Source organism: Vulpes lagopus, chromosome 9, assembly GCF_018345385.1.
Source record: "Vulpes lagopus strain Blue_001 chromosome 9, ASM1834538v1, whole genome shotgun sequence".
Classification (NCBI taxonomy): domain Eukaryota; kingdom Metazoa; phylum Chordata; class Mammalia; order Carnivora; family Canidae; genus Vulpes; species Vulpes lagopus.
The window spans coordinates 72,695,242-72,709,783 of record NC_054832.1 but is presented as its reverse complement, the minus strand read 5'-3'; the positions used below and the strand labels follow the sequence as shown (position 1 = coordinate 72,709,783).

Here is a 14,542-nt window from a genome sequence, read left to right as displayed (position 1 = left end):
AGTTTGTAACTAAATTTAATTTTTAAAAATTTTATTTGCTATGTGATGCTTTTGAATTCAAAAAGGAACCATAAAATGGATTCAGCTGGTCTAATGTAATATCTGTAGGTTTCTTTATATGTGCCAAAATACACATTAATGCATTGCTCAGAATGAACAGTTCACACACCCCCAGAAATTCCACCTAACAAATGTCGTACTTGGGGAAAGTAGTAGTGATTTCAGGAACTCTCAGGAAGCGTCAAAACATGACACTCAAAGTGGCATTATTAATCTTCAGTTTTGACAAGGGATCAGACAACAGAAATCTGACTAAGGACAGAAAAATGTTTCTGCAAATATTTTAATGTCAGAAAATCATTTAAACTTGTGTGAGTCAATTCTAGTCAGGCTCCGTGTGATAGAAAAATATAGATAAGAGACTGAAAACTCTTTTAGGCGCCCTGTGAACCACTTGGTCCATGGAGGAAGTCCTTAACGCAGACACGGGAGGCCTGAAAGAGTTGAAGGCACCACGTACCCAGAGTAGAAATTTACTCTTTATATCAGTGTCATCACCCACACAGGGATTTCCGAGTCAAGAGTAGAAATGACTTCTCTTCGTAACAAATACACATTCTTGAAATGGTAACACCTTGTGAAGTTCTCTGAGGTGAGGATCATGGCTTATCATTTGGAGGGGAAAGGAAGATCTGGTTGAGGTAATTTTCCTCACCTTTTTGCACATCACAGAAAATGATTCTGTTCATGGGGCACACTGAGGTTAGCGGATGAGCCAGAGTCATCAGGCCACCCCAGGAGCTGAGGGGATCAGTCTTTGGCACACCTGTAACCCGTGTGCGGCACACCAGTGCGACTTTTGGGGGGGAGCACAATACTTGTGCGTGGACACATCATTATGGAGGCGTTTCAGGTAAAAGGTGTGTCAGAGTTTCAATTCATTAGGGGTGCTGTGAGGAAGAATGAAATGCACATATCGTATGGTAAAGAGGACATCTACTTGAACAAAAATTTTTCAATTGATTGAAGCCTTTGAAAATTCATGGGTAAGAGATAGTAAATATTATCAGCTGTATTTCTCAAAGTAAGAAACCTACTCCCCAAAGATCCACCTGACATAAATGACTCAAGGTTCCTGAGTGCCAATCTAGCAACATACTTTTAAGCGACATAGAGATGAGGAGACCTACAGTCTCTCTTAAAAAAGATCTGCTGTTTGAAGTGAAAATGCATGTGGCTAAGTGACTGTTATCAACTACTACTCAGTTGGATTTTTTTTAACCTATTATGCATTTAGAAAAAAAACAAAAGTCAGTTTCTTTATATATTCCTTGTTTTGGCATCATACTGATACTCGGTTGCCTTTACGAGCTAGACATGTCATGCTGACTCCTGCAGATTCCAGGTATACTTTTGCAGGGGCTCTAAATTTAACCTAATTTCTGTAAAACTAAGTGTATGCTACAACATATCCCACTGTGATTCAATGTAGAGGCTGTCACTAAACAGGCAAAATAGGGCAATTATCCACTCATTTGATTAAAATATAAGGCCTTAGGGTAAGTTAACCATGTTGGCTTCATGTACCCTTTCATCAGTAGGCAGACGCAGACAAGGCCTTCCTGCAAGCTGTGCAAATCGTATCTCCTCTGCAGTTTAAGAGTGATGTTAACACAGTTGACACAGCTGACATTACTAATGCTAACACAATATGCTCCCATGGTTTTAGATTTCATGAATCTCAGGGACTTGTACTTTTCCTATTATATTCCCATTCAAGAGAGAGCTTCTCTATCTCTCTCAGAAATATCTATACATAGCTCTCCTGCTGTGTCCGGCATTGACACCGTAAACTGAAAGTACTAGAAAGTACTCTGCCAAAGCAGGAAAAAACAGTAATTTTGACTATATGATTTCCTAACATGATGCTTTTATGTATCTCTTTAGAGCACTGTGGGAAATAAGCAGACGAATTTGTCAACTGTAAAAATCAACATGGAATGCCAAGCGTCTAAGTCCCTGAATATACCTAGTATTGGGAGATATTTCAAAGATTGGTTGTATTTGTCATTGTTGTGTTAAGAGATCCAAGCATAAGGGGCAGAGAATTCCAGTTGAGAAAAAAAGAAAAAAGGTAACTTCTGAGTTAATGAAAAAAAAAAAAAAGTATTGAAAGTATACCATGAAACAATACATAAACATTTGACTGTATTAAAGTTGGTGATCCTCAATATGGAGTAACAAATGAATTGTGTCATCTTTGCATGTACATACTGAGCAATGAAGGACTACAAATTTCAAATATTACACTTTTCTAAGACCAGCTGAAATTTTTTCATGGCTAATAGTATCTTTTCAACTCAATATATTACAAAACTCAAATTAGTTATAGGAGCATTTAAAATTATAGGATAATATAAGGTAGTGAGCTCAACATTGAATAAAAGTCAACATTCATAATATACATATCATATATTTTAAAGACACATGCATAGAATTTTAGTAATTATTGTTCAATGCATACCTGATGACCGATGGAAAAAGCCTCAGACCTTGATCTTAGCCAGTCCCATTGACTCTTCGTGGAAGAGAGCGGAATCCAGTCCTTCCCATTTTGGCTAATCTGTGAAACAAAAAATAAGAATGGACTACACTCTAAATGGAATCAGTATGTAAATGATGGAAAATAAAGGATGAAAGAATTGCAATTTCATGGCACATGCTTACATTCCATACTCTGCTGACAAGTCATGCATTAATTTTCACCAGTTGCAAATTTTTATTAGTTCTAAGCACATTTACATGACCAAATGAAATGCGGAAATGAAAAGTAAAGTAGTATTACCTATATAAATGGCATTTTGTGATGCTGAATGACTCCCCACTTCTGTCCCAAATTCAATTTTTAAATTTTTAAATCTAACTTGCCTACTGAGAGAAATGGATATTAGGGTTACTGTTTGTAAACCAAAAGGATTAAAACTTCATTAAGCTTACTAATATTATGGAAGACACAAACTTGGTGCATCTGGAACCTCACCGAAGAATAGCTGACTCCCGAAGAAAGTACCTCCTATGCCCACATTGCACATACTTGTGCAAGGTGGGCTTCTCTGAGCTGCCCTTTTGTTTCTGCAATACCTGCCAATTTAATTCTCAGAATGCTGCAAGGATTGCTGAAATGTAGCAATAACTCTGTGCTCTTTAGATTTCAAAGCATGCAAGGGAAGTTATATACGGGTTTGCTGCAGAGGTATGCAGAACAAAGCACCATTGGGTTTTAAAAGATCATTGTTGAAAAATCTTAAAATATCTGTAAAAAAAAAATGCCTATTGGCAGGATCTTCAGTAAACTGAAAACATGCACAGAGAAAATAATCTGCTAATAATTCTTGATTGTATCAGTCAATGTGAAAAGAATGGTCAAAGGCAACTCCCCCAAATCCCCCCCAAAAAACCCCTAGGATTATCTACTGTAGAGACTACAAGGCACAGAGAAATTAGTAAGCTCTGAATATTTTAAAGGATGAACGTTCAGAAATCACAATTGTAAAAACATGAGAGTTATATAACATAAGTCAAATGGTTAAAATGTAATAATAAAAGGATTCACCAATGACAAGTGAAAAAATTTTACTTAATGTTCCAAACACAAATCTAATTAATTTCTCCTGAAATCACATTTTCACATACTTTTTAAGAATTTGATGTGTAAATAAAATATTTGCCAGAGGACATTCAAGCATCATTACAAAAATACTAAAGGTATATTTGAAAGCAGCATTATTCTCATAGTTTAAAAAACAAGAAACATTAAAAATCAGACTAATAAAAGATATTTAAAAAGTTAAAGCAAAAGCTTTATTCTTTGGTAAAGCACAGGACATGCATAAATGGAAGAACTGAATTCTGCACATCAAAATTGCAAAATAATAAAATTAACTTTGTAAATACTTACTTGCCCAGGGTACATACTGAGGTTTTGGTAGGGTAGTTAAGAACATGAGAGCCTGTTTTGTGTACTGTGTTATTTTAATAATATAAATACCTTGCAAGTGTACTGTGTTTTCAGCTCTATGACCTCCCTGGATTTCAATGGACCTGAGAAGTGGATGCATTTATCATCATTGCCATTTTAAGGTAAGAGGCTCACAGAGGATGAATATCCTGATAGCATGCATGTGGTCAAGAAGGGGCATAAGTCCTAAAATTCCGATTTCACTCTCACATGACTGCATTCTAGGAGAAGGGTAGGTTGGCAAACCAACATGCAAGTGGATAAATCCTGTCACTACATTTAAAAGACAAGAATAGGGAATAGTGCCTATTATCTCTAGCAGAGCTGCCAACAGGATCCCCCAAAAGAAACAAATGTAAGACTTTGCTTCTTTTAATAAAGGCAGTTTGCAAAGTAAATTTTCAGTAATTTATGTAACAGTTAAAATAACAACTGGTATATCTGAATGGACGGTGATTTGGGTAGAAACAAATGCAAACCAAAGTTGACTAGTCAACAATACATTTTTGTATTTTTCCTAATATAAATTTTATTGCATCTCAAATACATTCATAAAAGTTTCATTGATGCTGACTCTTCAATGACATAATAAAAAGTTGAAGTATTTCAATATAGTTTAAAATTTGTATCTTCATTTGAAATACTACTACAGTCTACAAATTACCCATTTCATATTTTAGCCTGAAATAAAATAAAGCCATCATTTTCATTCATTTTATCACAAAACATAATTCCAAACTCACAGTTAATTTCCCTAACTTCAACTGAACTATTTTGAGTTCTTATGAGTGATCCAATAATTTCAAAGGACTGCTAACTACTTCCCCAAACCAAGGAAACTAGGAGCCAGAGTTCATTATTATTTGGCTTGATAAAATAAACATTAAAAAATATACTGTCTGCATTTATGTAATCCTAACTAAGATATCAATTAAAATGATGCATTCCTTTTTATAGAAATAAGAAAGACTTTTAAAAAGTATTATTAGCTATTCTTCTGAAAAGTCTACAACAAAATGCATACTCCTAGCTTTCTTTTTTATGTGTCAAAGAGCGGTTATTATGCTTTCCAAAGGATTAAAATTCTTCTTTGCCTTTATCTAAGAATTATGATACAATATACCCCTATACCCATTTCATTTCGCCCTAAGAAATTAACACTTCAGAATGCCCTTCCACTTTTTGCTGGTATGAGAACATGCTTTTTTTTTTTTTTCCTAGGGCAACTCTGCATACATAAAAACAGTAAGTAAAGAGAACAGTGTGTGTGCATGCACACACACATGTTCATCATCCTATGTTTTACATTCTACAACAGTGACTCACACAAAAAAACAAGCAAAAATGAATCATACATCAGAGGGTCTACTAAAACAAATTCCTATGAGAATGCTGGCATAAGAACAGCCCTGTACTGGAAACTGTTCCAATACTTTAAATTCCACAGTTCTGATTGTCATTTGTCTAACAGCTGTGAATTTTTACGACACTTACCTGCATCAATAATTCTTTCATATTTAAATTAAAAGTCAAACATACACTTCGATAATTAGGGGCAAACGCCATCGATAATCAAAGCACTGTTCATTCTCCCATATGCTAATCATAAAACACCGTTAGCAAACAATGCAGAAAATGTCAACATTTGCTTAAAACATGTTTTTCATATAAAAAGGTAGCTTGCAAAAGGAAACTTACCAACAGTTAATATTTTAATTCACAAGTACAAAACACAACAGAGCTTCGAATAACATAAACTGAGGACCAATACTGAAGTAAGGGCAACGGCATAGTTGGCACATTTTTTCTGGTCATGAATGTTATGTGGAAATCTTTACATCATTCAATTTCTGTAGGTCTGTAAAATCCCTTATTAATGGATAATAAAAAGGAGAAGTAGATCTTGCAACTATAAAAATCTAAGACTATTAAAAATGGACTGCAGCATTGGGGCAGGAGCTGTGTCAGTTTTATTCACTGCTGTTTCCCATAAAAATTTTTTGTTTTTTTGAATGAATGAAAATAATTAAAGCAGGGCAAGTACTTTCTAGCATCAAAATGAATGATAGGCTTGTTCAATCACCATAAAAGACATAGGATGGAATATACATATCTATGTTCAAGTAAAAAATATTATGGCATAGATACAAATTTGGTCCAATAAACTAAGCCACTAGAATGGTATTTTGAAACTTACCCACTATTTGTAAAGTCTTACATTAAAACAGCAACTGTAATACAATCTAAAATATTTATTTTGTTTCAGAAAACAAGCCTTCTCTGATTGATCCATTGCTAAGGAATCCGTATAAGTAGATAATATTGATCCAGTCCCCGCTCCTAATAAGATTTTTTTAAAAGATTTTATTAATTTATTCGAGAGAGAGAGAGAGACAGAGAGACAGAGAGACAGAGAGAGAGAGGCAGAGACACAGGCAGAGGGAGAAGCAGGCTCCATGCAGGGAGCCTGATGTGGGACTCGATCCTGGGACTCCAGGATCACACCCTGGGCTAAAGGCAGGCGCCCAACTGCTGAGCCACCCAGGGATCCCCTCCTAATAAAAATTTCTAAAGTGCAAACATGCCTGGAACCTGCACCCATGCCTGGCATGGAGCAGGAAGCATGGTTGGATGGTTCGATGGTGAGATGGGCTGCATCATGATGCCTCAAGAGGACAAAGAAGCAGGAGATAGTGCAGAGAACTGGGATTGTGCTGGACCCACCCACATTGTAATAAGGTACCTGATTAACACATATCATACCTCCAATACTGAAAATCAGAGCTTATTTTCCTATAGTAGAAGACACAGCCTGTTTTGGATGACTGTACTTCATGTTTTCAACTTTTGAGCAATTTGTTAAAAGGTAGCTCTAGCACAACTCTTTTGAAACATAGCATAAAATTTAGCCTTAATCATAGGTAGAAAGCCTCATGTTTAATACACAAATAATAAAAACCAACAGACAAGTGAAGGGACAAAGCAGACCTATTTGTTCTTAAGAACTGACAGGAAAAAAAAATCAATGGATTCCAAAGTGGAACCAACAAATCCAACATCAGTTCTCTCTCTGTACAATTAGGATGTTCCCCTTTGGGCCACCTGGAACCTGGGTATGGCTGTTTATTACAATTTCTAGCCTTAAGAGAGAAGGAAGAGACAATCTGATGGAGTATTCAAATAAATTTTACCTTCCAAATATGAAATATTTTCATTGGTTATTTATTTTGTAGAACATAAATGTCATGGTAAGTTACATTTTTTTCTTCTCTTTTAAAAGCTCTTGTTTAATGATCCATAATTTAGAAGTCAGCATTTCATTTTAAAAACTACATGGGGGCAGCCCTGGTGCTGCAGTGGTTTGGCGCCGCCTGCAGCCTGGGGTGTGATCCCGGAGACTCAGGATCGAGTCCCACATCAGGCTCCCTGCATGGAGCCTGCTTCTCCCTCTGCCTGTGTCTCTGCCTCTCTTTGTGTCTATGAATAAATAAATAAAATCTTAAAAAAAAAAAAAAACAACTACATGGAGGATTCTTTCCCCTAAGGCCATACATTCTCATCAAAATAAAAAGCTAAAAAAAATACACATGGGTGGTACACTGGGTATTTCATTTTCTTCACATAGGGCACTTTTAGTCAGTATTTGCAAACAGGATGTGTGAAGGGATTTGTGCACAGGGAAGCGATGGTGCTTGGGAGAGAGCGAAGAATCAATTATATCTGAATACCAAGTAAGCTTGCTTAATCAAAACTTTAACTATTTTTAGAGGTTCTTTTTTTGGCGTTGGTTTTCTTTTCTTTTCTTTCTTTCTTTCTTTCTTTCTTTCTTTCTTTCTTTCTTTCTTTCTTTCTTTCTTTCTTCTTTCCTTCCTTCCTTCTCTTTCTTTCTTTCTTTCTTTCTTTCTTTCTTCTTTCTTTCTTTCTCTTTCTTTCTCTCTCTCTCTCTCTTTCTTTCTTTTGTATGAAACATTTCCGAAATTTTGGTGCTCTGGCTAGGTGTAAAGTAGGCAACTCACAGATCAGCCCAATCTGAAAATTGCCTATTTCCCAAATTGTGAGGGGTTGTTTTTATGACCAATGATTCCTTACATTCCTGGGGCTACAACAAAAGTGCCTGCCATCAACTCTAAAAATATTCACACAGATGAATCTCAGACATCTGGAGAACATGCTTCCATTCATTTAGGTTGATACTACAAGGGCCTGATACTACTAAAATGACAAACACAGCATCATCTAGGTTTCGTGTCTGAACTCTCTAAGCACTCCTACTGAATCTGCCTAGAAATGCCAATGGGAAGGCAGAAACAGTACATATTCAAACAAAAGTGATGAGGAGAGAAAGTTTTATGTAGTTACAAAAGCTCACGGAGAGAATTAGTTTTAAGTCATCTCAAAGTAAGATGCACTTAAACAAACAGGCTGGCATTATGCTATACAAGGAGATATAAATATTAAGTGTGTTTTTTCAAAATTTTGAGCTGCATTAATGGTATCATGAAAAAGAGCCCCCATCCAGGTAAGGTTCTCTATGCATCATTACTCTGTCCTCCTTAAGTTATGCCTGTGTGACCATCCAGGACACAACGACTTCTGGAAATCACCCTTTCTATATATTCCTATAACGGAGTAAAGAGGATCAGCTCTAGGCAGAATTGTCACATGAGGGGCGGCCGCTCCCTCCTCCACCTGCAGAGGACATCACACTGCCCGGGCTGACACAATCAGAAGATATTTAATGATTACATTCCTCAACTGATTTTACTTGAGCCAGAATGAGCTTCACAGCTTTACCTCTCGGGGTGTCCTTTACCACTAATATAGACTGTAAAGCTCTTCTTGAGATTACCTGTCTCTCCCCAAGGGATTCTAAATTCATCTGCAGGAGACTATTATTTATCCTTATACCCCAAGCACCCAGTGTCCTGGCATGTAGCAGACGTTTGATAAATATTTATTGAACATAACTATGGTCCTGATAAGGGATTTCAGGAATCAGGACAAGCAGGTAAACATGTTTTGACGTTTCTGCCATTTCAAATCAGCATAAAGCAAGCTCAGAAGACAAACCCTGAAGTATAAAGCTGTTAGTTTGCTTTGGCAGAGTAGTAGATCTGAGGGAAGCATCACAACCACCTCGGGGTCCCTCCTGTTTCCATCAGGGGGTGCCAAAAGCTAGGAACACATGGGCAGGTACTACTCAGAGGCTCGAGGGTGACCCACACTCGGGATGCACTCAGCCAGCCTGGATTCTCAGAACATGTCTGCTTTCAAATACTCTGTTCCATAGCTCCTTAAGCACATGCAACCTGCATCGATTACCACCTATCATTTGGAAATTGCCAGTGAAGTTTCATAGGAAAGAAAAAGGAACAAAGTGACATTCAAATATTGAAAGACGATGTTCTTCATGTGAAATTCAAACGTGAGGATGATGTTGAAAATATTAGAGAAAGTGTCTGAGGGATTACTGATATGAGAGGAATCAAAAGAGACAAAATCTACTTAAATGTGGTTGGCTACATAAAAGTAGTGAAAAACTTTTGTCTTTTTTCCAGCTGCTAAAATAGTTTCATCAAAAACAAGTTCAAAAACAACAGTGAGGTAGAAAAGGAAAAACATTCAGAATCTGTAACACTAAAAAACCATTAACATCTCTTCATATGTTTAAAAAACTGACCAAATATAAAAATGACTAGAAGTTTATGCTAATTAGATTTTAATGCTTAATCTTCATAGAATACTGTGATTAGGAATTTTAGCCAGATTAATTTCTGTACCTTTTGTTTAATTATAAAAGCTCTGCTGGTGTATTATACTGTGAGATCCTGCTTGACTCTTGGGCCATGACCTCCTGTCCCCAGGGCTGGGCCCGTCCCAGCCTGCCCTCAGTGGAGTTTATGACCTTTAGACTATCCTCTGGTACTTGGCACTGCCATCTTTGTTTTTATCATTCTTCCTTTCTTCGTGCTGAGGGTCCTGGCCTCTAAACCTCAATCCTGTGTGTGAGGTCCTGCTGACAGACTTACCTGGTATCACATCCATGGGCGCCTGGACTTCCAGTATTGCTACACCTTGGTTCTGTGCCACTGAGCTGCACCTACAGGCTGGGAAGTCTAGATGCCAGGGTGTGTCCCTGTGTCCCCTTTCCAACAAGGCTAGCAAACTGTACTTGTCCCACGGAGCTCCTTATTCTAGTATCTGCCCCATCCCAGCAAGCAGAGTGAGCAGCCCTCCCCACCTGCCCAGAGTCAATCAGATTCCTCCCAGCAGACAGAAAGAAGACATAGTGGTAACATGGGATAGTCTATTACTCTGAGGAAGATTTGGAGAAAGAAGAGCTTAAGAGTTCATCTGCAGGCTATCTGGGGGAATGTGAACAAATACGCTTTTATGGTAGGTAGGCATTTTGTGCACTGCTCATTGCCAGTCTTCTAATCCTTCCATTAGACTAAAAGTCTTAATAAAGTCCTGCTGAACACAATACATATTGATAGACCTTAAAATAGTAAGTGGCATGCTTATTATGTGGCATGCTTTTCAAAGCTTTTAATATGATATCTTCAATTATTTGGAAACTGAAATAATGGATCACTTTGAAAGCCATGCCATATAATGATAAAAGCCACCTACCTGAGGCCCTGCTCCAAACTCTACAAGGCACCCTTATTAATAGACCATCACAGAATGAAGCATTCTGGGTGCCAAATAACGGCCAATGCAGCACCAAGGGGCAACCTAAAAAGAAAAGAAGAATTAGTTTGAAATTCCAAAAGTGTGACCCAATCTGGTTAATGGCACATGAGTCAAATTGGTTTTAATTCATCATATTTTTTACTTTATTGGAAAACCTATCTCAATTCCCATTAGAAACAAATGTGAAACAATACAACATTTACAGTACACTGAGAAGTGAAAAGTAAATTAATCAATATCCCTAGGTTTATATATTTCCCCCCTGAATCACCAGTTATCTAGATTGTTCATATTTTTACTCAAATACTACTCCCAGTTTACTGTCACTCCTCAAAATTGCTGCTTATATCCCTCATTTATATTTGAAACACATGGACTATTTTCTCTATAATAATTTTCAGAAAAACCTTTTGAGGTGTATATCTTGTTCTAAACAATAGCGGATGGAGAAACCCTTCCTGATGAGTGTTTCCCTTTAGCCATGTGTTCACAGGCAAGGGTGTGTCTTTATGATGAAGCTATTACTTGTTTCAAAGAGAATTCACAGGTGGCACGTCCATCTTCAACAACATACAAAGAAACACCAACATGTATTCCAAAGTACTCAAGGTTTGGGATTACTCACAGCTTCATTCTGTTGGTACAGGTAAGGAAGGCCTACCACTATAGGCATTAATCGAGAGACAAAAGGGATGCCGGGAGCTCTATGCAGAAGTCATCTGCTTCATTTTCCCAGACCAGAGAATCAATGCTCAATGATATATGGCTACTGCTCTATTAAGATAAGTAGCTGACACCAATGTGATGCATCTTACCAACACTTATTACATATGGCATCAATCTGAAGTTCCTGAGGATGCAAACATACAAGGTATCTGTTCTCTAGGAGCCTACAAGATAGTTGTGGCCACAAGACAGATAGATACCTTATGTCCAAGTGACTGCTAATTAAAATAAAAGTTGCCCTTGTAAGGCAGTACTAGGAGGACAAATCAATAGTAAAGAACACTATTATATGGTATGAACAAGTACCTGAGAAGGTCAGAAAAGGAAAAGAATACAATGGAGTTTTGGTGATTTTTATCTTGAAGAATGTACAATAAAGAAAGGGGGGGCACAGGGGTGTGGTGGGGGCACACCAGTTAGCCAGAAGAACTCACAGATGAGCACCACAGATTATTACAGATTCTAAGATGATGCTTTGGCTGGAGTGCGGTGTAGTGTATAGACATTGTAAAGATTCAAATGAGAAAAGTTCACTGAATCCCAAGTGGCCGGGACTTGTACCCTCATGTACTAATGACAAGAAGTGGGCCGATTACGAAGCCCTGAGAACAAGCACTCAGGGCTGTGGGAGGGGTATGGGGGAGGGAAGAAGGTATAGGGCATGCTTGTGCAAATGAGATACAGAGGTTGGGTGCTGGAGTAGCATACAGCAGAGAGCTGAAAACTAGCAAAAATGGGCATTTCCTAGAGGAAAGTGGATGGTCCTTAAGTGTCTGACCAGAGTGACAAGGGAGATACGAAGAAGGGAGACAGGGCTGTGTGGCTCACTTTTAAACAGAAAGACTCAAACCAAATTACTGGTTAACTCATGTTGGTGCCTAGTGACTGCCATTCTAATTTAAAGAGGGGATGGGCAGGAATAGAGCTTCAAAGAGAAGGAAGAAAAAGATGGCGAGCCCCACAAAAAGACAAAGCTTCTATGAGTTTTAGAACCACCCTGCAATTCTTGCCCAGAGCTCACCACTTAGGCATGAAGACAATACACTTCAATAAGAAAGATGGTGGGACCAGGTGGGGTGGGAGGGCAAGAATGGGGAAGGAGGAGGTGGGAGAAATACCCCCATGTGAATTGCCAATTGAGCAAGAAGGAAGTGACTTCCAACAAAAGGGTGCTTTCTTCCAAAGAGCTGTGTACTGGAAGAGAAGAAAAAGACAGGCTGGCAGCTAAGGGGGGTCTCAGGATGCCAGGTGGGGAAGACCTGGGACAGCTTCTGTGCTGAGTGAGGGTAAAGAGGCAGCGAAGAAAAATGGAGCATTCTGGGAGACAGGGCAAAATGGGAGCCTAAGTAAGGGGAGACGTTTTCATCTTAGATGAAAGAGGGGCTTCTTTATGTACTTGGAAGAAATGTATATTCAACTTCGTAAATGTCTTGGTAAAAGAGGCAAGAGATGCAAGAAGTTTGCTTAACTTTGCCAGGGCCACGCAGAAGGGTCATGTGAGGAGAATGAAGGGGCGTGGGACACTTGGCCGGGGCCAGAGCAAAGGTTAAAAAGACACCATGGAGAACATGAGAGGGTGTCCAGGAGCATTCCTGATGCTTTTTAAAAAACAAACAGAATTTGCCATAAGAATTAAGTTTGTTAGTCATTGTTGGTGGGTGTATAAACCATTAAAACTTTCTGGACTACTCTGTGGAAACATGTAATCAAAGCCTTTTAAATGGTCATGTATGTTGACCTGATAAATTTCTAAATGTAAGCCAAAAAAAAAAAAAAAAGTGAGAAACAAATATTTTAAGTAAAAGCAGGTTCAAAGTATATTTTAAGAATAAAAATTGATAATGTCTAATAAAAGGGGTAAAGTATACGTCTATATGACAGAATTACTATGTAGCCATTAAAAACCATGCATTTAAAGAATATTAATTCACACAGGAAAACACTGATATAATGCTAAAATTTTAAAAAGCAAGACAGGATATACTGAGTACAATTTTGTTAAGTACACACTTAGAGCTCCTCCTCCTCCAATACCCTCATCTAGGTAAGTTATTTTTAAAGACTAGCAAGATGTAGGCTTTCTATTCCTCTGTATTTTACAAATGTCCATCTTTTACATTAAAAAAATAGTTTACCAAAAAAAAAAAGGCTTTTCAAATAATGGTGCTGTAAAAGCTTTCTATTAACAACAAAAATAACTTGAATCCATACCTCACACAATATATATACATAACTCCAAATGGATCATAGACACAAATGTAAAATCTAAAACTATAAAAATTAAAAAAAAAATAAAACTATAAAAATTCTGGAAGCAAATAGACAAAAATCTTGTGACATTCAGTTACTCAAAAACTGCCTGTCTACAACACTGAAAGCAAAACCCATAAATTATAAACTGGATATCATCAAAATTTGAAAATGCTCTTCAAAGGACCATGTTTAAAGAATGAAAAGACAAGCCCCTAGAAGAAAATCTCTGCAAAGCACAGATTTGATAAAGAGCTTGTACCCAGAAAATATTAAGAACTTCCAAAACTCAACAATAAGAAAACAACCCAATTGAAAAATGGGAAAAATATGTGAATAGACACTTTACCCATGAAAGTACATGGATGGCAAATAGGCACATTAAAAGATGCTCAACATCATAGGTCATTACAGAAATGCAGTGAGACATCACCATCTACCTCCTAGAATGACTACAATGAAGTACTGTATCAGAACTGGTGAGGATGTAAAGCAAATGGAACTCTTACCACTGGCAAGAAGGTAAAAATACTAACGGCACTTTTTAAAAGTCTGTCAGTTTCTTAAAACGTTAAACATGTGCCTATCGTATGACACAGCCATTTCACACCTTTGTGTTTACTGAAGAGTATGAACACACGAATCTATACAAAGACTTGTACATGAATATTCATGTCAGCTCTATTTGTAATAGTAAAAAACCCCGATACAACCCAAATGCCCATTAGGATGTGAATGGATAAACAAGCTGTAGTAGAGCCAGACAGAAAAAGAGTACATATAAAATGATTCTGTTTATATAGAATTCTAGGAAATGCAAACTAATCTATAATGACAGGAAGCAGCTCAGCG

General features: G+C 37.5%; 1 protein-coding gene across 4 annotated transcripts in view; it reads right to left on the bottom strand.

The window, feature by feature from the left end:
- PLAG1 (PLAG1 zinc finger) overlaps nucleotides 1–14,542 on the bottom strand; it is a 50,874-nt gene that overhangs the window by 7,439 nt on the left and 28,893 nt on the right. For 2 of the 4 annotated variants that reach the window (XM_041769643.1, XM_041769646.1), the window contains exon 2: nucleotides 2,525–2,623. The gene's annotated coding sequence lies outside the window, so the exon portion shown is untranslated. Of the gene's footprint in view, nucleotides 1–2,524; nucleotides 2,624–10,651; nucleotides 10,757–14,542 lie in introns of all 4 variants that reach the window. The other 2 variants (XM_041769644.1, XM_041769645.1) reach the window with 2 other exon arrangements.